Here is a 27,804-nt window from a genome sequence, read left to right as displayed (position 1 = left end):
CTGTGCTGAAAATGAACTTTACAACTGTGGGGCGAGGGGTCAGGAGAGAAAAACTGGGAGAAAAGAGGGGAAGAGGTGACACTATTCAAGAAGAAATGTACTCATCACCTGACTTATGTAACTGTGACCCCTCTGCGCATCTCCTTTAAAATAATAAAAAATAAAGAGTCCCATGGAGTTTCCTGCACAAGTGGGCTTCAAACCTCAACTCTCAGCCTCCTAAGTAGCCAGGATTGATTACAAGTGGGAGCCACTGAGCCTGGCTCTCATGTTTTTCGAAGCCAAAAGTATAATTTGTATTCCTATAAGTAAAACCAATTTTGTTGAAAGTTGTCAAACTTGTTGCACTATGCAGATTACAGGTCTGAGTCCTCAGCCCCAGCTAGGCTATGCATCGTAATCGAGCGACAGTGCATCACAGAAGTCTTGAGTACCATGGACCGTAAGTGAAGAACTCTGGTGGAAAAACTCACATCTTCCATGGGGTGAAAATGTGCGAGGCTGCTTGGCACTCTTTTTTAACTGTCACGTATAAAACCCATAGCCACTGTTTTCCTGAAACTAACTAGAATAAGAGGGCTCCAAAAGAGAAGATCTCATTATGGGCAGAAAATAAAAGCCTAAGAGTTTTTATATTGGGGAAATCCATGAGTTACTTTTACCCTGCAGACACTCTAGCTCTGTGAGTGATTGCTTCCCGAAGCCTCGGGACTTTATTTCAGATGAGGGATTGGGACTCCAAGGCCTGTATTGAGTTGGAGTGGAAGCATCATCTTCTCTGGGGTGTGGAGGGGTCAGGAAGGATGGGACCTTGCACAGCACAGAAAACAGCCAGTGCAACAGTGCAAGCTCTGTGGAAACATCCGGCACTGAGTTTATAATGGACACAAAGAGCCGTGAGGTCTGAGCCCCGTTCCTGTGTTTTAGTGCCAACGAGTCTGAATCTTTGCAGTTGAACGTATCAAATCAGGTCTGGCACCAGAAGGAAGTTATTCTTCATTTTGACAGTTCCTGAGACAGTGATATTAACATGTGGCAAAAGAATGTTCTGGCCTAAAGCAGAGTAGCCAGCAGAGAAAAAATGAGACTGGGAGAAATTTATCACTTGATCAGTACTATCCTAAAGTCAGTGTGAATCTTGGGAACCTCGGGAGTAGCATTAAAGAATTTCATTAGACCTTAATCAGCACCCGAGTAAAATATCCCAACCCACCCTGCTTTGTTGGTCCTGATTCCTTGATCACCAGTGATCTTCTGATTTGCTTTCTCATTTTCTCTGACATGAGGAGGTTACTGGTATTAAAAGTATGAAAGATGGGTCAGAAGAATAAATGCAATAAAGAAGCTTCCTTTCCCCCAACTTCCTCTCTAACTTTTGCTGTGTTTGCCTCCCTCTCTCTCTCTCTCTCTCTCTCTCTCTCTCTCTCTCTCTCTCTCTCTCTCTCTCTCTCTCTCTTTCTCTCTCTCTAACACACAAAGCAAACAAGCACACAATTCTGCCCCTACATAAGAATACTGAGAAAGCCCATGACTTTGCCCAGCAACTCTTCCATTTCCTTTCTACTGCGCTAACAGCATAGTATTTGTTAAAAGCTCATTATATGCCAGCTACTTCACTGACTTTTTTATATTCATAATTACAGTTAATTCTCAAATGATGATGAGATAGGTATGATTACTTCAATTTTATAAACAAACTCAGAAAAGACAAGTCATTTGCCTGAAACAGTGTCTAAATGACAGAACTAAGGATACGCACCAGGTCTCTTGGCTCGAGTATCCGGCTCTTTCCATGATTCACGCAGCCTACTTCCTACCGATAGAGCTTCTTCCCCTTAGTGTTATTCTGGTTTTAATGTACTATCCCTGTGCCCCATAGGAAGGTACAGGAACACTCACCAGACTTTGGTTTTCTGAGGAAGAAACCAGCAGCAGCAGGAGACACTAGGACTCCTGAAGACAAGCTTTCTTTTTACTCACAGGAAGCACTTGATTTTGCTTTCTCTGTAGTTTTCTAGTACTTTCCTGAGTGAAGTACTACATGGTCTCTCCCTGACCTCACTGAGCTCTAGAGACCTGCACAAGCGGCTAGAGAAGGGGACGGTGAAGGGGCAGGGGTGGGTCAGATATGACCCGTTTTAAGTTTAGCCTTTGCAATGGATGCGAGGTTGAAGCAAGGGCCGGCCAAAAGCCCAGGGGTTGCTCAGTTTGCAGCCGACTCACTACTTTGATTAAGGAACACATCCTCTGCAGCAAGCCCAATCAACCACTGTGAAATTCCTACTGCAATCTTCAGGTTGCCTGTTCTACCATCCTTTTGTTTCTGAAATCTTTTACCATGAGTGAAGATATAAAAGATGAGTATTTCAGCTGTTGTAGCTCACCCCTGTAATCCCAGCTCCTCAGGATCCTGAGATCTGAAGACAGTAGTTCAAAAACCAACCTGGGTAGAAAAAGTTCGTGAGACTTTTTGCAGCAAAAAACTGGGAGGAGAGCAGTGGGCTCCAGTGGTAAAGCATCAGCTTTGAGCAAATAAGCTAGAGGACAGTGCCCCGGCCCTGAGTTCAAGCCCCGGTGCAGACGAAAATCAAAGATGAGGTAATTGGAAGCAAATGAAATTCGCTCACTTTCTGCCAGTGATTCTCCGAAGGTAATGTGCCAACAGCCAGCAAGATCAGGTGCTGTTCCCTATAGGTTCATTTGAAAAGCAAGAGGACTGGAAAATACTAAATGCATACACTTAAATCACTTAAGAGACTGGCCTGTCACCGAGACACATCATAAAGCAATGTTGCTAGTTTAGACAGAAAACCACTTGGCAAAGCCAGCAGGCCTTACCCCAAGCATCTGTGAAGCAATGCTGGCCTGAATTATCCATTTTGACCATATTTGCACATTGGCCATTTAAAGAATGTCTTGGAAGGCTCCTGTTTTATCAATATGATGCCATTTTTCCATTCCCTTTGGGGTTCCTGAGAAGAGAGAAACAAACTCACAAAAAATTGAAGAGAATAACCATGGAAATCTAAAACCCATTTTGGCACAAAGAGGTATTTCTCTAAGAGAGGTGAAAAAATACAATCCAAAGTGTGAGAAAAATACTTCAGTTCTGGGGAATAAAATAAATGTATTTAGTAAATAGCATGACCCCTTTTCTGTTAGTGTAAAACCTGATTTTTTTTTCCTGGGACTTGAACTCTGTACTCTGTCTCTTAGCTTTTCTGCTCAGAGTTGGTGCTCTATTACTTGAGCCACAGCTCTACTTCTGGCTTTTAGCTGATTAATTTGAGATAAGCATCTCATAAACTTTTCTTCCCAGGCTGAATTCAAACCTGGACCCTCAGATCTCAGTCTCCTGAGTAGCTAAAGGCTAGTAGGCATGAGCCACGGGCGCCGGACACAAACCCTAAAATCTTTAAGTAGGAAAAGCTATAAATAAAAAAAAGAGTTGAAGCTGATAGTGACTGTGAAGAAAATTCTGAAGTAGAGTTGGCCTGTTTCCAATATTCTTCATTCATCTCACTAAACAGCCTACACGTTTTCCAGGCCAGTATCCTTAAAATACTCTGGTCTTTCTCACCTATGAAGTCTGTTTTCAGAAAGGAGCAGATAGACTGCTTCCCGCCAAGGCTAGTGACGGATGTGTAACGTCCCCCCCAGAGTCTGGCAAGGTCAGCTACTTTCTTACTAATGGCAATGCTGCCCAGTTCCCTCCAATTAATGCAGCCTTCATTTTCAGCTGGCCCCGTGTTTCCAGGGGAAAGGCTGTGAACTCCTTTGCAGCTGGTGGAAGAATTTGCTGGGGCTCCCAAGATGCTTTTGAAAAGTGGGGAACACAATGGACACTGGAGGCTCACAGCTGTCATCCTAGCTACTCAGGAGGCTGAGACTTGAGGATCACTGTTCAGAGATGGCCTGGACAGACAGATACAGGAGACTCTGATCTCTAATTAACCAGACAAAAAGCCAGAAGTGGAGGTGTGGCTCAAGTGGTAAAGGTCAAGAGTGGGTAGAAAACAAAAACAAAAATAAAAACAAGCAAGAGCCCAAGGCCCTGAGTTCAAGCCCAGTGACAAAAAGAAGAGAAAATAGAAAAAGAAAGAAAAATTGGAGACAACCTGGTTACTTCTCTCTTTCCTTCATGGTGATTCTTACAACATAGATGTGAAGTCTGAACTATAGCATCCATATTGGGCCAGATCCATAACGAAGCCACCATATCGTCTCTAAATGACTTTGTGGAATTACCTTTGCACAGGAGACATAGTCACTACTATTTTAGCTACTTTTCAGTTTTAGTTTATTTATTTTTGCCAGTCCTAAGGCTTGAACTCAGGGCCTGGGCACTGTCTTTGAGCTTTTTTTTTTTTTCTCACAAGGCTAGTGTTCTACTCTTTGAGCCACAGTTCCACTTCTGGCTATTTTGGTGCTTAATTGGGTAGAAGAGTCTCACAGACTTTCTTGTCTGGGCTGACTTCAAACCATAATCCTCAGATCCTACCTCCTGAATAGCAAGGATTACAGGCATGAGCCACCAGCCCCAGCTAATTTTAGCTAATTTTTAAACAGATTTTTTAATTTGATTGAAATTAATTTGTATTTTAATAATATCAATTTACTAATAGCCTCTCTCTTTGCAAAAATGAATTCTATCAGTGATACTTCAAATTTGAAAATTCTCCTATTTTCATGAGAGAATTCTTTGTTGAAGGGTACATTTTGAGGCTAGCTTGAGTTATTAAAATATATACTTTTCCTGAAAATCAGAAGTATTCAAATATATAAATATAAGATTAATAAAACTTTTAAACACAATTTTAAAGAAAATAGTAAGTACTAAAAGACCTGTTAAAAAGATTATTCAGCCACTCACTGGTGGCTCACACCTGTAATCCTAGCTACTCAGGAGGCTGAGATCTGAGAATCACAGTTCAAAGCCAGCCCTGGCAGGAAAGTCCCATAAGACTCTTATCTCCAATGAACCACCAGAAAACCGGAAGTGGCGCTGTGGCTCAAGTGTTAGAGTGCTCTCCCTGAGCTGAAGAGCTGAAGGACAGCGCCCAGGCCCAGAGTTCAAGCCCCAAGACCAACAAAAACAAAAAACAAAACAAAACAACAACAAATAACCCCCACTCAAAATGGGGCACTGGTGGCTCATGTTTGTAATCCTACCTACTCAGGAGGCTGAGATCTGAGGACAGAGGTTCGAAGCCAGCCCTGGCAGAAAAATTCAGTGAGGCTCTTATCACCCATAACTATCAAAAAGCCACAAGTGGAGTTTGTGGCTCTAGCGGTAGTGAGCTAGCCTTGAACAAAAGCAGCTCAGGGATAGTGCCCAGGCCCTGAGCCCAGCCCCAGGACCAGCACAAAGGAAGACTCAGACCACTTCCTTTCCTAGAAATACTTTAAGGAACATTTTTTTTTAATGTGCTCTTCTCCTGCATTAGTGACTTGATTATCAAGTTCACAGCCCTTTATATTAGACCCCCTCTGTTTGGATAGCAGGAATGGTTTCATCTCTGGATAGATGTTACCGTACCCAGAAAATAAGTCATAAAAGTCTAGGCTGCTGCCCAGACACCAGTGGCTCACGCCTGTCATCCTACCTACTCAGGAGGCTGAGATCAGAGGATAGCAGTTCAAAGCCAGCCCAAGCAGGAAAGCCTCTTATCTCCAAGAAGCCACCAAGAAGCCAGAAGTGGAGCTTAGGCTCAAGTAGCAGAATGCTAGCTTCTAGCAAAACAAAACAAAACAAATAAACCCCGAAAAGCTCAGGGACAGAACCCAGGCCTTGAGCAAGCCCCAGGACTGGCACTGGAACAAAAACAAAGCAAAAAAAATTGATGTTGTTTAAGGATCAAAGGAATTCTTTCATAGCACCTTGTAAGATACTACTCGTATTGTTAAAATTCATTCCAAACAAACACAAGAGCCAGGGACCTGTTGCTCACTCCTGTAATTCTAGATACCCAAGAAACTGAGGTGTGAAGATCATAGTTCTAAGATGCCACGCCACGTACACTTGGTTGAAACATTTGTAATGAAAGGTTCTGGACAGGAGTGGAGCCTGGCATAGACTCAAGCCCCAGGCATCCCCCAGGAGTTGGTGGAGAACTGGATTCCCTAAAAAAGACAATCTGGTCAGAATTAACCCGTTGTTCTCTGAGAAAGAGAAGTTCCAGTGTGACTGCTGCTCACCACAGTGACCCAGGGCCCAGTGGCAGGATGCCTGCCCTGTGCCCTGACAAGTCCCACCTGGGAGAGCGTCTGTCCTGCCTCCAGGCCAACTCAGGCCTGCCATTGTATACAACAACTCTTGTTTCCTCCTCTAACAAGCAGCTCAGTATCCAACCACTATGGGAACCCAGTCCGAGAGGCACAATGGAGAGGAAGCTGCCGAAGCAAGCATTTGGAAAGGAGCAGAGATCACAGCAGGCAAAGCAGCCATGAAGATGTGTCTGCAAGGAGTCCTTAGCTGGGTTCAGCAAAGAGAAGCCAGCGCAGGTGGGCGGAGCACTTCCATAAAGCTGCCTGTGGTGGACAGATGGCTTCTGATTTGACCTCGACAACAGAATAAGGGACTGCAAGTTCAATGAATAGTCTCTGGCCAGAGAAACAAGGTCAAACACTTAAGTTTCTTCACTTCCAGTGGTTCCTGGTATTTCCAGCTGAGTGGACATCTTTCTGTGACCAGTGGGTGCCACCCCACCTTCTGCGGAGTCTGCGTGAGAGATTGTGTTGGACAAAGAGCTTCAAGGAAGCATGCCCCCAGGAAGGGGATGTTGGTTCAAGGCTTCCCATACACTTGGCTGCACCTTTATAGCCTCTACCTTTATTCTTACTATATTCTTCTTGGCTGTACATTCGTTGCCTTTATTCTCATTTTGGCTATTTTTCCATTGATCCGTGAACAGAGCATGTTGTATTTTTCCAGTCCAATAGAGATGGCTTCTCTAAAGTAATAAAGACTAAGGCCAAAGATTAAATGTGGGCAATCCCCCAATCAATCTATCATCTGATGTGACGTTGCCTCCAGAAACTCCTACAACTTCACAAGCGGTTTTACAGCTCATGAATAGTAAATATAAAGACTTAAAATTTCTAGATATGTCTAATAGACAAAATCAATAAACTAAACTAAGTTAGAAAGAGTTATCCCAGTAGTTTAGAGAGTTCTAAAAAGAAGGGACCTCTGATTATAAAAGAAAAAGAAAGATTCTCCCAACAGTTATGATTAAGTTTAGTCCAACTTACATTATAGGGAATAGATGGTGTTTTCACACAAAATATAAAGTTAGTAACATATTTCCTGTACCAACCAAGAACCATTTCCTTATACAGGAGCTTATAAAGATGAAATTAGTTGGATAAAATTAAAAAGAGTATAATGTAAGTACAGCCCTGTCTTAGGTTTGTTAATTATTAAACATAAAAAAGGCTGAATAGATGACGTATTCTATTAAACAATATGCTAGACTTGTTTCGCACCACTTAGCTTAAACAGTTGGTGGGATAGTCATTAATTTTCATGTAATTCATCAATGCTTTGCCTTTTAAAAAATTGATTACGTGCTTAAATAAACAAAGAATCTATGTCACAATCACACACTGTATAAAAATGTTAATTCTCCTCAATAAAGATACACTCAGATGCAACTCTTTTGAGTCTGTGTCTGTTTGTCACTTCGCCGACTCCTTTGCCCACCTATCCCGAGATCCCTGTCCCGTCGGTCCCAGTGCTCCGGCCGAGCTGGTCCGTCGCAGGTGGCGCCCAACGTGGGGCTCGAAACCACATGCAGCTTGAAGCTGTACAGACAGTTCTCGGGAAGGTAAGCTGTCTCTCCTCTTTCTCTCATTATTTTTCAGGCAAAGGATAGGACCTCGTCAGAGCGCTGCAGGCTCCCTGATAAAGGCTGATCAGGATAAGACGACGAGCAGGTATTTAAAATCATGGGGCATTCCCAGTCAAGAAATAAGGAATTATTTCTCTCTGTGCTAAAACGTATGTTGGAAAGTAGGGGTAATCATGTTTCTAAGAAGGCTCTTGTGGAGTTTTATGAGTTTGTTTTAAGGGTTTCACCCTGGTTTCCTGAGGAGGGAAGCTTGTCTCTGCAAGACTGGAAGAAGGTTGGAGTGGAAATAAAAAGGTACTATAGAAAACATGGCCCTGAAGAAGTCCCCCCACCTGCTTTTTCAATCTGGTTACAGGTTAAGGACATGCTCACAGATGAGACCGAGATGGAACTGTTAGCTGAACAAGCTCAGTCTGAAAATAATGATGAGACTGCCCCTTTAACATTTGGTAAAGGGAAAAATGACAAAAATTATAATACTATAAACAAGGATGAGGCAGGAGGTGGTGTCAATTTGTTAGAAGCTTTACCTGATGATGATTGCTATGAAGATAATGTTACTTGTTGGGAAACATATGAAGGGCAATTTGATTATGATGGAGAGGATTGTTTTAGGAAAAATAAAATAAAAAGAGGTCCTATGGTGTTTCCCTCTACTCCTTCTGCCCCTCGTCCCTTTAACAAGGAAGTAAGAAATAGAGCTCACCCCAGAGCTTTAGCTCCAGGATTTATGGGAGCAATACAAGAGGCTCGTCAGCAAGGTGATCCCTCTTTTTGCTTTCCAGTAGTTTTGTATGATGATGCTCCTCCTGATTGGGAGCCTCTTCCACTAAAGACTCTTAAGGAGCTTCAAACAGCTGTCAAAACTATGGGACCATCTTCTCCTTATACTCTTCAAATTTTAGACATGGTAGGAAGCATGTGGTTAACGCCTTATGACTGGTTCCAAACCACAAAATCTGTTCTCAGCCCAGGACAATATATCTTGTGGAGAACTGATTATGAGGATGGAGCTAGAGAAATAGTACAAAAATCAATTGTTAAAAGGGGAGGCACTAAACCAACCATGGGCATGTTGATGGGAAGAGGTGAATATACTACTCCCTCTAGTCAAACAGGTATACCTAAAGAAATGCTTATTGAAATATCAAAATTAGCAGTAGCAGCCTGGAAAAGGTTACCACCAGCTGAAGGCAAAACCACAGTTTTAGCTGGTATTCAGCAAAAACTAGATGAGCCATATGAAGAATTTGTGGCTAGACTAGAAGAAGCCTTGCAGAGAATGCTTCCCCCCTCTGAAGGAATAGAGCTATTGCTCAAACAATTGGCATGGGAAAATGCAAACTCACTATGTAAAGAACTCATAAGACCCATAAGAAAGACAGGATCATTGCAAGATTATGTTAAAGCATGCATAGATGCCTCACCAGCAGTCATTCAAGGAATGGCATATGCTGCAGCAATGAAAGGAGAACCATTCAGTGCTTATGTACAAAAATTACATAAGACACGACCCCAGGCCGGAAATGGGGTCTGTTTCTCATGTGGCCAGTCAGGACACATGAGTAAAGAATGTCAACAAAAGCAAAATAAACTTAGTAACAGTAAGAAGGGTAAAGCGCCTGGACTTTGTCCACGATGTAAGAAAGGCAATCATTGGAAAAATGAGTGTAGATCAAAATATCATAAGGATGGAACTCCCCTAACAGCAGAAGAAAAGGAGACAAAAAACGGGAAGAGGGGCGCTCCCTCAGCCCCGTAAATGAAAGAGGGGAAACACCTACTGTTACACAAAATTCCCCTAAGGGATCAGTTTCATTAAATCCCTTGGCTCCTCCTTTTATAGTACAGGATTTGCCAAGAGCTACTCCAGGAAGTGCAGGGTTAGATCTGGCAGCAAAAAGAGATTACATTATCTCTATCATGGATGGTGTTCAGCTAATAGACACTCAAGTTCATGATCCTTTAATTGAAGGAACTGTGGGCTTGATAATTGGTAGAAGCTCAAATTATAAGAAAAATTTTGAGGTATTACCAGGAGTAGTTGATGCAGATTATGAAGGGGAAATTAAAGTAATGGTAAGGTCTTTAAAAGAAAATATACAAATACATAGAAATCAAAGAATAGCTCAAATCTTAATTTTAAATATTCCAAAACAAATCCTAAAACAAGATCGAGGCACAGGAGGTTTCGGTTCCACAGAAACTGTGGCCTGGGTACAATCTATTTCTAAGGATCGACCCATGAAAACTATAAAAGTAGATGGAAAACCTATTAAAGGTCTTTTGGATACCGGGGCAGACCGAACATGCATTGCAGGAAAAGACTGGCCCTCATCTTGGCCAATTATGAAGACAGAATCTACATTAATGGGATTGGGTATGGCTAACAATGTTGCCCAAAGTTCAAAAATTTTAAAGTGGGAGTGTGAAAATAGATTTGGAAACTTTCAACCTTATATCATATCTTCTTTGCCCTTTACATTATGGGGCAGAGACATTATGCAAAACATGGAATTAAAATTAGTTACTTCAGATTCTTTTAGTGTACAAAATTTTTTATAGGGGCCACTGATGAAAAGTTTGCTGATGCAATATCATGGAAAAATGATCAGCCTGTGTGGGTTGATCAGTGGCCCCTAACACAAGAAAAGATACAGGCTGTAGAACAATTGGTAAATGAGCAATTACAAAAAGGACATTTAGAGGAATCCAATAGTCCTTGGAATACTCCAATTTTTGTAATTAAAAAGAAATCTGGGAAATGGAGGTTGTTACAAGACCTCAGAGCCATTAATAACACCATGCATGACATGGGGGCTCTTCAGCCAGGACTTCCATCTCCTGTGGCTGTTCCTAAAGGACATTATATAATAGTTATTGATTTACAAGATTGCTTTTTTACAATAAAATTGGATCCTAATGATTCTCAAAGATTTGCATTTAGTGTGCCCTCATGTAATTTGAAAAGGCCCTGGCAAAGATATCAGTGGAAGGTCTTGCCACAAGGCATGAAAAATTCTCCTACATTATGTCAAAAATTTGTGGATAAAGCTTTACAAAAAACTAGGGAAGAGTTTTCTAATGCTTATATTATTCATTATATGGATGATATATTAATAGCTGCTGAAAGTAAACATTTAACAGAACAAATTTTAAAACATATGATTGAACAATTAACCAACTTTGGTTTGCTTATTGCTCCAGATAAAATTCAACATAATAAACCTTTAAATTATTTAGGAAAAATAATACATGATGATTATATCATGTCACAAAAAATGAGTATTAGGCTAGATAAATTAAAAACATTAAATGATTTTCAAAAATTATTAGGAAATATAAATTGGGTTAGACCCTATTTAAAAATTACCACAGGAGAATTACACCCATTGTTTGAAGCCCTAAAAGGGGATTCTAATCCTAAATCTAAGAGACAATTGACTCCAATAATGTTAGAAAAAATTTCATTGGTGGAAGAAAAGTTACAACAAGCAAAAGTGGTCCAATTGGACTATAATAAAGATTGGGATTTTATAATATTAAAGACATCCTATACTCCTACTGGATGTTTGTGGCAAGATGGAGTTCTGGAATGGCTTCACTTGCCTCACACTCAAACAAAAATGATAGCTTCTTATGTATACTTGTGCAGTCAACTTATTGTCAAGGCAAGGAGTCGGTCCCGAGAGTTATTTGGAAAAGAAATGCATAATATAATTATACCTTATAATAAACAACAATTAGAAATATTATTACAAAATGATGATAATTGGGGATTAGCATTATTAAATTATACAGGACAAATAAAATTTCATGTTCCTCAACATCCTATATTAAAATTTGTGGAAGAAGTAGAAATTATTTTTCCATTAGTGGTAACCACAACACCTTTAGAAGATGCTCTAACAGTTTTTACTGATGGGTCCTCAAATGGAACTTCAGTGGTATACATTCCAGACCACCCCCCTATTATTAAAAGGGCATCTGATATATCAGCACAACAGGCAGAAATTATTGCTGTAATTTTAGCCTTAACCACATTTCCCCAGCAGCTTAATATTTACACGGATTCTAAGTATGTGGTTAACTTATTTCCAGCTATAGAGACAGCTCTTTTATCAGGACAATCAAAAATTATAGACTTGTTACAACAGTTACAAAAATTAATTCAACTTAGAAAAGAAAAAATATTTATTGGACATATACGAGGACATACAAATTTACCAGGTCCTCTTGCATTTGGAAATATGATGGCTGATTTATTAACTAAAGAAACCATCATTTGTAATGCATTGGAAGTAGCACAAAAGAGTCATGCAATGCATCATCAAAATGCATTAGCCTTAAGAAGAATGTTTAACTTAACTAGAGAACAGGCTAGACAAATTGTAAAAAATTGTGATTATTGTCCAGATGTTTACCATCCATTAAAATTAGGAGTTAATCCTCGAGGGCTTAAACCTCAGGTTCTCTGGCAAATGGACGTTACTCACATCCCAGAATTTGGAAAATTGTCTTATGTACATGTAACAGTAGATACCTTTTCTCACGTAATGCATGCTTCAGCTCGTACAGGAGAAGCAGTAAAAGATGTTATACAACATCTAATGACTTGCTTTCAAGTTATGGGGCTTCCCAAAAGACTAAAAACTGATAATGCACCTGCTTATACATCACAAGCCTTTAAAAAATTTTGTGTAATATGGAATATAGAACATATTACAGGAATTCCTTATAACCCTCAAGGTCAAGCAATAATTGAAAGAAGTCACCAAATACTAAAAATTCAGTTACAGAGACAAAAAGAAAGCAATCAATATTACTCCCCCCATCAAGCATTACAACATGCTTTATTTGTAATAAATCACCTTAATACTAATGAACAAAATCTTACACCTATGCAAAAACATTGGGGCGAAATTGGATTGAAAGTTCATCCAAAAGTTAAATGGAAAGATTTGCTTACAGGCACATGGAAAGGACCCGATATATTAATCACCTCGGGAAGAGGGTATGCATGTGTGTTTCCACAGGATGCCGAGTCACCTATCTGGATTCCTGACCGACTCGTGCGCCCCTACAATAATAACAGAAACCAAGAAAACGAAGCAGAAGAAGAAGGCGATACAGAAGCTTAAAAGGCTTCACCCTTCTCTTCAACAGGCAAAGACAATAAAAGAAGTCCAACCACCAACCTGGGGACAAATTAAGAAGCTCACCCATTCTTCAGAGGAGATTGTGGTTTCTACAGGAAAGACTATCACTGTTAAAAATATGTTTCTTGCTATGCTTATTATTATGTCTGTGCAGGCACTGTCTGTTTCAGGAGAACAATACTGGGCATATGTTCCTAATCCTCCTCTTCTACATCCCGTGGGATGGGGGGATGAGGATGTAATAAAAGTAATGACAAATAATAGTGACCTGCTAGGAGGGTTGGAGGACTATTCTGATTTTCATATGACCTCTCAAACAATTAACTATGAAGGAATGACAGATACCACTCCAATTTGTATAACGCTATCAGGAAAAAATCTCCCCGGGTGTTTGCCTATAAATTATAGAACATTTTTGACTGATGCCCCTGATCAATCCAATAATAAAAAGTTCAAAAAAGGATTGATGTGTGACATCCCTGATCGATTTCGTGATAAAAAGTTCGAAAAAAGACTGATGTGGGAAATTGGTATGATGACATTAGGCTTTCATACATATAATGAATCCTTTGTTATTTCCAAGAAAAATATACATTTAGATAACTGTTTACAAAAATATCATGACAAAGATCAATTTTGGGATGCATTAATTACCTCACCAAAATGGTTGGAATGTGGATTTCAAAAGGCCTCTTTATTACAACCTTATGGGGCACCAGATAGTATTTTTGATTTTTCTATTGCTAATCCCGATTATGATTATACTACCTACTTAAAACAAAATTCACAAAAGTTTAATGGCTATGTTCCTGATACATATGGGGAACCTTTAAAAAGATGGTTCACTCCAGGGTGGGTGGCTCCCATTTTGGTGAGTCATTCCCCCTTACACAATAAAACGGGTGTTCAGCCGGCTTTGTTCAGACTTTTTGCAGCAACAAACATGATTTTATTAAAAAAGCCGAAAGAAACTAAGAGTACTGCAATTGGGGTAAGAGCATGTGTGGGTTATCCTATGGGGATTTTAGCTGGAAAACCAGATAATGTAATCATTATTAATCAAGGAAAATCATACTATATTAGTTGTAAAAATTGTATTTTTACTAATTGTCTTACTTCTTCTTTGGATAAAACATATTCTATAATTTTTATATTAAAAAGACCTTCGTATGTATTGTTACCTGTAGATTTACAAAATGATCCTTGGTTTGAAAATTCTGCTTTACAAATGTTAAAAACTTTGGATGTTATGTTGCGGCCAAAACGCTTTGTTGCAGCCTTGATTTTAGGAATAAGTGCTTTAATAACAATAATTACCTCTTTAGTAATTTCCACAACAGCCTTAGTAAATGAAGTAAATACTGCTCATTTTGTTAATGATTTAAGCAAAAATGTTACATTAGCCTTAGCAGAACAACAAATTATAGATAAGAAGTTAGAAATGAAAATAAATGCTCTGGAGGAAGCGGTTCTGGCTATAGGTCAGGAAGTTCAAAATTTAAAAATACAACTTTCAGTTAAATGTCATGCTAGTTTTAATTATATCTGTGTTACTCCTTTAAAATATAACTCTTCTTTTAATTGGAATGCCACCAAAAATCATCTGTTAGGAGTTTGGAGAGATAACGATATTTCTCATGATATGGAGGCTTTACAGGACAAAATTACAGCAGTTAGTAAAGTTCATTTAGATGTAAGAAACTTACAGTCTTTGGCAGAGTCACTTAAACATAACTTGGAGGCCCTCAATCCTCTGGATTGGATTCATGTAATAATTATAATTGCTATTGTCGGATCAATTCTCTTAATTCTTATTCTTATATTTCCAATCATTTTCCGCCTGATCTTTAAATCTGTCTCTTCTGTGCGCCAAGACATTCACGAGCTTCAATTAAAAAATAAAAAGGGAAGAAATGCCACGCCACGTACACTTGGTTGAAACATTTGTAATGAAAGGTTCTGGACAGGAGTGGAGCCTGGCATAGACTCAAGCCCCAGGCATCCCCCAGGAGTTGGTGGAGAACTGGATTCCCTAAAAAAGACAATCTGGTCAGAATTAACCCGTTGTTCTCTGAGAAAGAGAAGTTCCAGTGTGACTGCTGCTCACCACAGTGACCCAGGGCCCAGTGGCAGGATGCCTGCCCTGTGCCCTGACAAGTCCCACCTGGGAGAGCGTCTGTCCTGCCTCCAGGCCAACTCAGGCCTGCCATTGTATACAACAACTCTTGTTTCCTCCTCTAACAAGCAGCTCAGTATCCAACCACTATGGGAACCCAGTCCGAGAGGCACAATGGAGAGGAAGCTGCCGAAGCAAGCATTTGGAAAGGAGCAGAGATCACAGCAGGCAAAGCAGCCATGAAGATGTGTCTGCAAGGAGTCCTTAGCTGGGTTCAGCAAAGAGAAGCCAGCGCAGGTGGGCGGAGCACTTCCATAAAGCTGCCTGTGGTGGACAGATGGCTTCTGATTTGACCTCGACAACAGAATAAGGGACTGCAAGTTCAATGAATAGTCTCTGGCCAGAGAAACAAGGTCAAACACTTAAGTTTCTTCACTTCCAGTGGTTCCTGGTATTTCCAGCTGAGTGGACATCTTTCTGTGACCAGTGGGTGCCACCCCACCTTCTGCGGAGTCTGCGTGAGAGATTGTGTTGGACAAAGAGCTTCAAGGAAGCATGCCCCCAGGAAGGGGATGTTGGTTCAAGGCTTCCCATACACTTGGCTGCACCTTTATAGCCTCTACCTTTATTCTTACTATATTCTTCTTGGCTGTACATTCGTTGCCTTTATTCTCATTTTGGCTATTTTTCCATTGATCCGTGAACAGAGCATGTTGTATTTTTCCAGTCCAATAGAGATGGCTTCTCTAAAGTAATAAAGACTAAGGCCAAAGATTAAATGTGGGCAATCCCCCAATCAATCTATCATCTGATGTGACGTTGCCTCCAGAAACTCCTACAACTTCACAAGCGGTTTTACAGCTCATGAATAGTAAATATAAAGACTTAAAATTTCTAGATATGTCTAATAGACAAAATCAATAAACTAAACTAAGTTAGAAAGAGTTATCCCAGTAGTTTAGAGAGTTCTAAAAAGAAGGGACCTCTGATTATAAAAGAAAAAGAAAGATTCTCCCAACAGTTATGATTAAGTTTAGTCCAACTTACATTATAGGGAATAGATGGTGTTTTCACACAAAATATAAAGTTAGTAACATATTTCCTGTACCAACCAAGAACCATTTCCTTATACAGGAGCTTATAAAGATGAAATTAGTTGGATAAAATTAAAAAGAGTATAATGTAAGTACAGCCCTGTCTTAGGTTTGTTAATTATTAAACATAAAAAAGGCTGAATAGATGACGTATTCTATTAAACAATATGCTAGACTTGTTTCGCACCACTTAGCTTAAACAGTTGGTGGGATAGTCATTAATTTTCATGTAATTCATCAATGCTTTGCCTTTTAAAAAATTGATTACGTGCTTAAATAAACAAAGAATCTATGTCACAATCACACACTGTATAAAAATGTTAATTCTCCTCAATAAAGATACACTCAGATGCAACTCTTTTGAGTCTGTGTCTGTTTGTCACTTCGCCGACTCCTTTGCCCACCTATCCCGAGATCCCTGTCCCGTCGGTCCCAGTGCTCCGGCCGAGCTGGTCCGTCGCACTAAGACAGCCCCAGCAGAAAAATGTGCACCATTCTTATCTCCAATTTACCAGCAAAAAGCCGGAAGTGGAAGTATGGCCAACTAGTCGAGCACCAATGGCAAGCAACAAAACAAACAAGAATGTGAGTCTCTGAGGTTAAGCTCCAGTACACACACACACACACACACACACACACACACACACACACACACGCGCACACACACACACACACACCTCATTCAGAAAGTAGAAATTGAATCAAAGACAATGATCAGCCATATTTAAGTGAGAATATATATGTATGTATATACACTGCTTTCTCTGGTGATCTCAGAGGAAATCAATGTCGAAAGCCCTTCTCGGAGAGGGCTTTCCAGTATTGCTGAAGGGAGCCAGTGCAGGCCTGCGGGCTTCTCCCCGCTCTCTGGGAGCCTCGTGGCCTCTGGTGTCTACGGGTCTTGGTGATGTGAGTGGACAAAGAGCTACCGGAGAGCAGCTGGGAATGGGGGAGGGGAGGGTTTGAGAAACATAGAACGGGAATCTGACAAGTAAGAAGCAGAAACTCTTACTATTAGCAATTAGCCCAAGGCCTGGTTTTGGAGGAATATTGGCATTTCCAACGGATGCTAAATGATCAATTAAAAAAAAAATTCCCTTTCTTGTCTTTTTTTTGTGTGTGTGTCACTGTCAGGAAATTTAAACCAAGAGAAATTGTTTCACTCTCATTCATTCTAATTGTCAAGCGTGGGCATCACAGTCCACAGTGTGAGCCAAGCTGTGAGGCAAAAGTTCTGGTAAGTGGGAGAAATGAGCTTGTATGCTTCTAAGTAGAGCCTGTGCACGGATGTGCTATTAAGGCTCATAATGCCATCCTCTGCAAGCTGTTGTTAAGCAAGCCTGCACTTTCCACTCTATATTGAGTATCCAAATCACAGCGTGCGGGAGTACACGAGTCTGATCATGGGATTGTCACTGACATTTGGAGTGGTGGGGAACCGAGTCCAGAAACTTTGGTATAGGAATATTAGGAGTCTGCCATATATTGAAATTTAAAGGCTAGAGCAAAGAAATGCTGGGAAAAGCCACGGTCAGCAGCCTTTCAACAGTTGCCATCAATAGGTCACGGGGGTGGACCCCAACTCAGGGGAAAGGGGGTGAAAGAAAACCCTCACCCCAGCAGCAGAGACAGATGGCTGGCGTCCAGCTCCCGCTGCCCATTCCTCTAAGCGGATTTGCTCTTTCATTCTGCAGTAAAGTCTCTGGTCAGCTCCAGGGTCTCACTGTCCCTGGCTTGATTCTGTACCACTCCAGAGAACAGGGAATATGGAAGAAGGGATCATTTGTTAAAAGTACTTTGCATGAGCTGGTCGCTCACGCCCATCATCCTAGCTACTCAAGAGGCTGAGATCTGAGGATCACGGTTCAAAACCAGCCTGGGCAGGAAAGTCCGTGAGACTCTTATCTCCAATGAATCACCAGAAAACCAGAAATGGTGCTGTGGTTCAAGTGATAGAGCACTCGCTTGAGCTGAAGAGCTGAGGGATAGCACTCAAGCCCTGAGTTCAAGCCCCACAAACGACCAAAAAAAAAATAATACTCTGTGTGCATGTATGGACATGTCAAAATGACACATTTCATATTACAAATGTATATCTGCTTATAAATAAAGAATAACTAAAAATCCAAAACTTTGCAAAAAATGGAGAGGAGTGGTAAATATGTTTTTAAAAGAATTTCATGTCCCCTACTTTCTCACATTTTGGACCATTCTATCCCAATCATGGCTCATAGGCCTAATTATAAAGAGTAAAAAATAAATTAGTTGCTGTTGTTTTAAAATTGAGAGATAAAACAGGGATTTGTGTTTCACTGGAAAAAAGGGAAAAAACCTGGCCAAAGAGAGCCTGTATTTCCATTTAAAAGCTGTCCTTGTAGGTCAGACAGCTAGTCTGAACTCTTCCGAAGTCCCTCTCTAGCATGCTTCTTTAATTTATAGTTTATGTTTCATCCTCACAGGCATCGGGCTTGTGATCCTTAGTGGAAATTGTCCCTTTCCCACATTTTTTAAATTAGATCTGTGAAAGGAACTGTGAATTCTAGCCTTTTAGAAACTGAGATTCCACTTGGAGATAATCCTATCTTATCTGGAATACATTATTACTAAAAACAAACTTACTAGTCAAATTTACAAGGGAATCTTCCTGATGAAAATTAGAGTTGAATTGCATGTTTCAAGGAGGGAGGGAAAAGTTCAAGGGAAAAAGAAAGAATTGTTGACCTAAGATTGAATGGTCATAAATTATCGTAGGGTCAGAGGACACACTGTAATTACAGAGAAGAAGAAAAAAAAATACAAAGTGTCAGCATTTAGAAGGGCCACAGGTGAAACAACAGAAGAAAAATAAAGCACTAGCGAGCAAAAAAGAAGTATTTGAAGATCATCTGAAGGCTATCAATTAATTGATGTAAAAAAGATTACACTCTTCTACTTAAGCCAGTAGATTTCCCATTATCACCCAAGAATTCTCCAGATGATGAATGTTAGATCTCTTCTAAAAATAATCAATCAGTTAGAAAAAATCATGTGGGTGAGTGCTGGTGGCTCACACCTGTAATCCTAGCTACTCAGGAGGATGAGGATCATGGTTCAAAGCAAGCCCCGGGAAGGAAAAATCTGTGAGCCTGTTATCTCCAATAGACTGCCAGAAAACTAGAAGTGGCGCTGTGGCTCAAGTGGTAGAGCGCTCACCTTGAGCTGAAGAGCTGAGGGACAGCGCCCAGGCCCAGAGTTCAGGCCCCACGACCGACCAAAAAAAAAAAATCATGTGTGGAATGGGGGTGGTACATAACTATAGTATCAGGAACTCAGGTGGAGGCCGGAAGACTATGAGTTCAAGTCTAGCGAAGGCAACGTTAGTGAAACATTGTCTCAAAAATAAAATACAGATAGGCTAGCGGCCTAGCTCTGGTGGCAGAGCACCAAGTTCAATCCCCAGTGCCATAAAAGTATAAGGAAAAAACCCATAAGCATGCTATTCACAACATAACCTATTAGCTTTTCCTGTAAACAACTTCCTCAGATCACGACACCTCCTTGTGGGGATTGGAGAATTTGATACAATTTTCCTTTTTGACAAGTTGATCAAAATGTCAAGACGCACCTATAAATTAGTTGAAATTGAAAATGTGGGAGAAAAGTACAGCAGTTTCCTCTTGATCTAGAATGGGATCTAAATCTATCAAGTATTGAAAATCGATACATTATGATTTGTTTAATTTAGAGGAAAGACAGACACACAAGAAATGGAAATAGGTGCATGTGTTTAGCAGCCCCCTTAGGTGATAAACTTGGCAGAGTTCCAGGGCCTTCATTCCCTTTTCTCACCCGTCACCGGGCTCCACGCCACAGGATGGGCAGTAATTGCAGGACCAGTGTGTCCAGATGGAAGTAAAGGCAATAGCACAATGACCTTGAAGGGAGCTGCTTGGCCAAGATAGACTGATAAAAGAAAGAGGAGCCTGTGTTGCAGAGGAATGGTTTAACCTCCGCCCCAACCCCTCCATCCCACACCCGTTCATTCTACAATAGGCTCAATGTGCGCCTTTCTCTACCCACCTCCTGGACGCCACTGCCTCCCAGAGCCTGGCTCGCTCTTAAATGATCGTTATTACCATTCATTACAGACATCAACTCCCTTAGTTAATAATGCTTTCATCATCCAAAGCTGAATGGAGGTAAAGTACCCAGGCAGCATGAAGTCGAACAGGGCCATTTCTGCAATGTGTGTCAGAGAATGAGCCTCTGTTTTCTCACGCGCTCACCGTGACTTCCCGGATGGTGACTCCATACCCATAAGCTGAGTCCTGTTCTTCATCTGGTAACTCTGGTCCTTATGTCTCTCATCCTCAGAGGTAAGTAAGCCATCAAAAAGGTGGTGTCATTCCATTTGACATTGCTGAGTCTTGTAAACAAGGCACTCTTTTGCTGGCCATATGGTGGGAGCTCATTTATGACTCAGAATACTGCACACCACGACTTTTCTCATCTTAGGAACACATAGGATAACTCCTGCTGGAGAAAACCACTTGAAGGAATCTCCCGGTGTCCTGGAGGAATTTGCTCATTCTCTGTGTCCCAAGAGCCCAGACAAAGCATGAACGTGGTGACAGCTCTTTATTTGGAAATCTCTGTAGCTTATAGTTTAATTTTTTTTGTGGTTTAAAATTTACTGAAAGCATCCTTCTACTCCCTGTCCAATTACTATTAACTAGAGAAGTCAGTGAAAATACCGTCTTGTTCAAGCTTCCTGACCTAAACAGAAGGAAGATTAGTGCATATATTAATGCATATATGAGTACATTTATAGTATATATTAATTATACAAATTATACATATACAAATTATACAAATTCCGAATTTAACTGGAAGAACTGAATTACAAATGAAATCCACAGAAACTGATTTTTCTTATCTTTTTTGTGTTTTCAACAGGCTTTCTTCACCTTCTGTGCCTACACAACTTTGTTTATTATTTCTACTGTCTGTCTTCACACTAAATCTAGGTAAACCCAATCCAATGGAGATAAGATTAGGAAGAGAAGAAATAATAAGACATCCTGTGATTGACACTACCATTAATTTTCTCCTGATTTTCCATTTGGCTGGATAGCCAAAGGCAAGGCTTACCACCTAGCAACTAGAAATGTGTGGTTTATATTTGAAATCCATTATAGTCTAGAAGAGATGCTGGACACCTTGCCTAATCTCAGACAAAGCTTAAAAGAGAAGTTCAGGGAGCTGTTGCTGACCTTAAAGATGAAGGAAGAGGTCTAGGTCTAAATAGCCTCGTGTGCTTACCTTGAGGCTTGGAATCAGTGTGTTGATTTACTAACACCTGATCTAACCTTAGCCTCCATCCTTAGCTGGTTGAAGTTCTGTGGGTGGCTCTAGATCAAAATGGTACTGCCGACAGAGCTTTGAGCGGATATTCTGATCCAGGCCTCCTCCGTACCCTCAGTGGTGACCCTTCCCCCACATTATCTATGTCCCGCCATTAGTTACTTTCATACAAAGCCCTCACCAGAAAATTCTAGCATTCTTTGAGAGCTACTATAAACATCTCCAAGTATGAGCAAAGGGTAAGTCTCTAGCTCTGTCTGGAGGGATTTTATCTCCAACTAACCAGCAAAAAAGCCCAAAGTAAAACTGTGGCTCAAGTGGTAGAACCCTAGCCTTGAACAAATAAAGCTAAGGGCCTTGAGTTCAAGCCCCAGCACTGGCACACACACAAAACATCTGTTTTAGTTGAATACAGGGGAGATTAATTTGATTGTAATGAGTCATATTTGTGTTTTTTTTTTCTACAGGTAGGAGAAAATCACACAAGAATGTGTCCATGATACACTCATCCCAAGGCTAACACATCTCTTTTCTTTTCTTTCTGGTGTGCTGTTTCATGAAGAAAACCATGTACACTCATTCAGCCCCAGAGTGCGTTGCTCAAAGCCTTGAGCTTGGCTTCTCTGTTTATCCTCACCTCCCCAGAGCTCAGCTGTGGTCACATGGCATGCTGCTCCATGTGTTCTGGCAGAATTGGCTATTTGGATATACTCACAGAAGTTTATAGTTTCTGAGGTTACACTTCATTCTGTTCCATTCTATCACATTATGTCCCATTAAAATGTATTTTTCCACTCAGATACTAAGAACGTTAATGTTTTAGACCAGATGGTGACATTGTGATTATATATCTATCCATTGCATTTTTTTTTTTTTGTCTGTCATGAGGCTTGAACTCTGGGCCTGGGCACCGTCCCTCAGCTCTTCAGCTCAAGGCAAGCTCTTGAGCCACAGCGCCGCTTTTGGTTTCCTGGTAGTTAGTTGGAGATAAGAGTCTCATGGATTTTCCTGCCTGGGCTGGCTTTGAACCATGATCCTCAGATCTCAGCCTCCTGAGTAGCTGGGATTATAGGTGTGAGCCACCAGCACCCAGCTCTTAATTCAGTTACATTAAAGATTATTAAATTGTGAGGAAATCACAATGAAACTTATTTCATTTCATCCATTTGAGTGACTGTAATTAAAACAGCACTGTGTCTGTTCTTCTATGAGTCTCTGGGGAAAGCATTACTTAGGAATTTCTTATCACTATATGTGCCAATTGTTGGGATAATTACATCCCACTTGATATAATGTTTTACATAGCTTTACATGAGATAGACTAAGGAAGAAAATGTGGTTTCAATTTTGTTTATTGGATGTCATGCGTCTCATATATAAGATGGTTCACTTGGAAATAAACAGATGAAGTAATCCAACATTTCTCTGATTTTAGAATTGCACAATCACCCGGCTTTCTGATAGAAAAGTGCTACAAATGGATTCATGTAATATAAATACTAACTTTTGAGCATCTATTTAAGATAGTCTTTTGATATATATATATATATATATAATGCACTTACATCCTTTAATGAATAAGTACATATTTGACTAACAGTGAATGAGATTTTATTATCTGTATCATCTCACTGAGCAATCTACCTTCAATTTCTCACCCACACAAATATACACATATAATCACCCACCAGTCTCTTTATTCTTTCTCAGAGAAGGATTGCATTGATAGTTATTATAATTGCTCAGTAACAATTAATGCATGCCAGCGTGCTCCTCTCTCTCTTGAGTATTTGGTCATGACTTGCTGGATTGTAATTAGGTCAGATGGTACTAATAAGAACAATTGTTGGCTGAAAATACAGTTCTAAGACTCTTTCCTATTGTTTATTTCTTCTCCCTCCAATCCTCTTTCTCATTTCATTCTTCATTGGGTTTCACTGCAATTTTATTCATCTACACTTTTTACTGTCACTTTTAACTTAGGAGAAGTCACACTGCTGGCGGTCAGGTGACAAAGGTCTCCTCTGCCCTAACTCTCCACGTAGATCCTAAGTTTTACAGTGGACTTGCATGAGGAGTGTAAGGTCAGGAAGAAGTGAGCAGGAAAAAAGGTCAAAGGAACTAACACACTTGAAGAAGATTAATGTGCTTTTATTCTCTATATGATTGTTTATTATTATGTTATTATTATATTATATTATATACAATGAAACAAAGATCCAAGTTTGTTGTTGTTTTTTTGCTGGTCCTAGAGTGTAAACTCAGAGCCTAGGCTCTGTCCCTGAGTCTCTCTGTGCTCAAAGCTGGAGTTCTACTACTTGAGCCACAGTACCACTCCCAGCTTTCTCTGTTTATGTGGTACTAAGGAATCGAACCCAGGGCTTCATGAATGCTAGGCAAGCACTCTACCACTAAGCCACATTCCCAGCCCAGGAATGTATGTTTTTAACATTACTCCAGTGTTACACATTGGCCGGATTACTAATTGAGTTGTTTGATTTTTTAAAAAATTAACTGAGATAAAATCTAAATGGACTGAAACATAAATAATAAGTAAATCAGCGCAGTTCTTTTCTTTTTTTGTTGTATGAACACTTGTGATCCATGATCAAGTTTCAGTCTAAAATACATTATTATTGATCATAGTCACTAAAGTCACATTAGTTCTCCAACAGTGATTTATCTTGTGGCTAAAGATGAGGACCCTTTAACTAGTAGTATCCCTCTCCCAGACTCCACCCTCAGTAACCCCAGATGCTCACATAAAATAATCATCATTTTACCTTGTATTTGTCTTTATCGTTTGATAGTGGCCTTTGTTGTGGCATGCTGAGTCTCTCTGAAGACCCAAGGAGAGAGCTGGTGGACATGGAGGAGAACAGATGGGAGCCCCAGCCCTTCTTGTGTGAGTTTGTGTGAGGACTGAGAATGCCTGGTAACAGGATCCCAGCTCTCATTGCCTGGATGTATCCTGGCAACCTATCAACACAAGGGAATAGACCGAGTTCTCTAGTTACTGGACTGGAAAACACACACACACACACACACACAAGAGAAGGAAAAAGTGAGAAGCAGATAGAAGCAAGATGAATTTGTCATGAGGTTCATGTTGATGTCAGAATAGAGTAGAAACGATGTTTGTTACGAAGGAGAAAACCCCTCAACATTGACTGATTTATCGGTCTCATTTTCCATGGAATTTGAAATTATGTATCTAAGAGCTCAATCTTTTCTAGGAGTATGGATATTCTAGATGGCTCACAAATGGTCTTCAATACACTGCTCTAAAATGCAAGGAAGTGCTACTACACGCAGAAGTTAGGATTCACTCACACTTCTAGCACGTCCTAAACTATACAAACCATGTTTGAAAAAACCAAGTTCGCCATTGAAATGTACATTGGAAATAAATGGTTTCAAATTTTTCACGTTCGGAACTTCTCAGAGATGTTGAGATAATTGTGGTACCGCTTCACAGTGGAATGCCCTACAAGTGGGAAAGTTATAAGGCAGAATAACTGATTAAGGTGGGAGAATATTCATGCTCAAAACAACCAATAGTCTAATTTCATTGTGTGTGCATCTCACACACGTGTGTGGGCAGACAGGTGCATGCCGCACATCATCAAGGGCTAGAGCCAAAGGCGTACAGTGATTACCAACAGATGGAGAGATTAAGGAAAGTATTATTAAATGTTAGGAAATTGAGTTAGGAAAAAGATTTTAATCTGTAATGTTTGTTCGAAGTTCTGCCTCCTGGCCCCTAGACAATCACTGTGGTACACAGTGATTCACTGAACTATGGATTCTGTTGTGACGTCAGACCAGACTGGCTATAATGCTGTCAAACTAAATAGAAATATCTTCAACGGAGATTTCAAAACCACTTGATTAAACCCGAAGGGTTACTCATTTGCATGCCTCTATCGGAAACTTTGCAAAGATACCTTGTTAAAATATAATGCCTGCATAAAATGCTAAGGGTGACTGAAAGACAGTAGGGACTGGATACTGAAATGAAGAACTCTTGACTTTTAGATTGTGCATTTTGCTCATTTGGAAGAGCGTAGTGAACATATTTCCGTTGTTATACACACCGCATGCTTTCCTTGCCCTGTCATGAGCTAAGTGAGGGTTTTCTTCTAAAGAACTTGCCCGTGGTATCGTAGCCCAGGCTGAAATAGGGCAGAGTTCTTCACCCGCACCGAGAGACTGCTCAGCTCTTCAAACCCCCAGCAGAAAGGCTCCGCCCGCACTCAGACTGCTTCCCTGCTGTGGGGACCCAGGCACCAGGCTCTTTTCTGCATTTGTTAGAGCTGCTTTTAAAACTGGCTGGAAAGGGATCTTTGTTTGCCTCAAATTCTGGAATCGCTTGAAATTCATGGGTTTGTAATTCCAGCCTAAATTAACCTCCCGGCATTCACAAGTACTTCATCCTGACAACATAGGCATTTGTAAGGTCTCTCCCTCTCTCCCCCTGTTTCATCCCTCCCCTTCCCTCCTTCCTCCCTCCCCCCTCTCCCTTCCTCTCTCCCTCCCTCTCTTTTTCTCTTTCTCTTTCTCTTTTTGTCTTTTTCTCTCTTGCTTTCTTTTTTCTCTTTTTGTCTTTTTCTCTCTTGCTTTCTTCTTTCTTTTTTCTTTCTCTCCTTCCTCCTTCCCTCCCTCCTTTCTCTCTCCTTCCCTTCCTTCCTTTCTTCCTCCCTTCCTTCTTTCCTTCCTTCCTTCTTTCTTTCTTTTGTGTCAGTACAGGAGCTTGAACTCCAGGCCTGAGCACTGTCCATTAGCTCTTTTGCTCAAGGCTGGCTCTCCACTACATAAGCCACAACTCTGCTTCCAGTGTTTTGGTGGCTAATGGGAGAAAAGAGTCTCATGGACTTTCCTGCCTGGACTGGCTTTGAACCGTAATCCTCAGCTTTCAGCGTTCAGCTTCCCGAGTATCTAGGATTACAGGCATGAGCCGCTGATGTCTGACATTATTTTTGGTCCTTTAAATAGACGAAAGCTTATATTTGAGGGCTGGAGGGAAAGCAGGCAAATTAAGAAAGCGTCTCCGATATCAAACAGCTCGGACAACACACAACCTTTTGATTATTGAAGTGTAAATGAAGCAGAAACATATGGATTCTATTTCCCATAAATCACATACAGTTCTAAAAACGCAAGAAGGAATGTGTTCTGCACAATGTGCTCTATTTGGTTGAACCCAAACATCTGAAGAATACTTGGAGGCTGATGAATCCAAAATATTTACCCATCTCTATTTATAACACTGGGGGGAGGTCTTGATTTACGGCGACAGCTAAACTGCTCACATCTGTTGGATGGGCGTTGGAGACCGGTGTGAGCTTTAAGATAACCATGTTTTCAGTTTGTCCCAGGCCAAATGCTCAGCTCAAGCTCAGATCAGAGTCACCCAAACCCTTGGTGAAACAGAACTGTCTGGTTTGCTTTCGACTGAGACTTTTCTCACTAAAAGACTTGCAAATTACATCAAATGATATGATATTCCGTCAGACCTATGTCGATGTGGGGTGATAGCATAATCCAGAGGTGACCCCTTAAGGCGTAACCCTGCCAAAAGCTACCCTGGCTTATGAGCCCCCGCTTGTAAACCACGGCTGTTGTGCCCACACAGGCCCTTGGCTTTTTCATTAAGCAAATAAATCATGGTGATTTCTATGGAGTAGGAGAAATGTTTCTCACCATCCTCCTGTCTTGAGATAAAGACTGAACCTTACTCCAAAGGGAGCGGATAACTCACTTTTGGAAGGAATTGCAACCCATGAAATGCAAAGTATGAAGTGTGATAAAACAGTCCGGCTGGTGTCTTGTTGTGTGTTACACAGGGATTGTTTGCTAACTCAGAGGCCATGAGTGCCAGTCAGCTCACCTCGGAGAGCTGCAGCCTTGTGCCAGCCAACAGCTTGGCAGCAGCTGGGCCTAGTGTCTCTTCCTGATAGATGAGGAAATTGGGAGTCTTGGATACGAAAGAACTTGTTATGGATTGCAAACTCTGGCTGGCAAGTTTGCCTCTCTGGTGCCCCTCCCTTGAGGAACTGTGCTGCGAGATTGCGGTGCAGAAAACTCTGACCTTAGAGGATTGGTTTTCTAAAATGTCTTTTGTTATTAAAAAAGAAAAACAACATAAACTCAGGTTTATATTGTTCATTGAATCTGAAAAGTTTAAAATTTAAAACATTGCAAAAAAGCCTCCTTGGAGAGAGGAGAAGAAAGGAGAA

General features: G+C 40.7%; 1 long non-coding RNA gene across 2 annotated transcripts in view; it reads right to left on the bottom strand.

The window, feature by feature from the left end:
- LOC138818167 (uncharacterized) overlaps window positions 1-24,475 on the bottom strand; it is a 28,933-nt gene extending 4,458 nt beyond the window's left edge. The window contains exons 1-5 of one of the 2 annotated variants that reach the window (XR_011368997.1): window positions 24,349-24,475; window positions 20,488-20,977; window positions 2,839-2,972; window positions 2,385-2,443; window positions 1,214-1,293 (exon numbers count right to left, since the gene is read on the bottom strand). This is a non-coding gene — a long non-coding RNA (uncharacterized lncRNA). Of the gene's footprint in view, window positions 1-1,213; window positions 1,294-2,384; window positions 2,973-20,487; window positions 20,978-24,348 lie in introns of both variants that reach the window. The other variant, XR_011368996.1, reaches the window with a different exon arrangement.
- Between the last annotated feature and the right edge of the window lie 3,329 nt (window positions 24,476-27,804).

The sequence above is a fragment of the Dipodomys merriami genome, unplaced genomic scaffold (genome assembly GCF_024711535.1).
Source record: "Dipodomys merriami isolate MVZ:Mamm:240054 unplaced genomic scaffold, mDipMer1.0.p SCAF_72, whole genome shotgun sequence".
Taxonomy (NCBI): Eukaryota; Metazoa; Chordata; class Mammalia; order Rodentia; family Heteromyidae; genus Dipodomys; species Dipodomys merriami.
This window is presented reverse-complemented; position numbering and strand designations above follow the sequence as displayed.